This window comes from Sinocyclocheilus grahami, unplaced genomic scaffold (genome assembly GCF_001515645.1).
Source record: "Sinocyclocheilus grahami isolate Dianchi unplaced genomic scaffold, SAMN03320097.WGS_v1.1 scaffold1537.1, whole genome shotgun sequence".
Classification (NCBI taxonomy): Eukaryota; Metazoa; Chordata; class Actinopteri; order Cypriniformes; family Cyprinidae; genus Sinocyclocheilus; species Sinocyclocheilus grahami.
Window position 1 is genome coordinate 112,182 of NW_015506716.1, and position 285 is coordinate 112,466.

Below are 285 nucleotides of genomic sequence, written 5' to 3' on the forward strand. Positions count from 1 at the left end.
TCTTTTGGAAGGCCAAACAAAGTAGTTTCACTTTCACAACGAAACACACAGCATCTTCACGACATGGCGGCGGCGGCAACAAGAATACTAGAGCGAGAATAAAAGTTATGCCTTCTTTCTTTGCGTGAACATTTGTGCGGTGTTATGCAAATCTTCCCACATCGTGACGTAGACATGTGGGGGCGTGTTAGAACGAGCCGTTTTAGGTAGGCGTGGTTGACTCTTAACTTTTATAAAGAATATCTTTGGATTTGAGACTTTAGTCTTTGCAACTTTACAGATCTT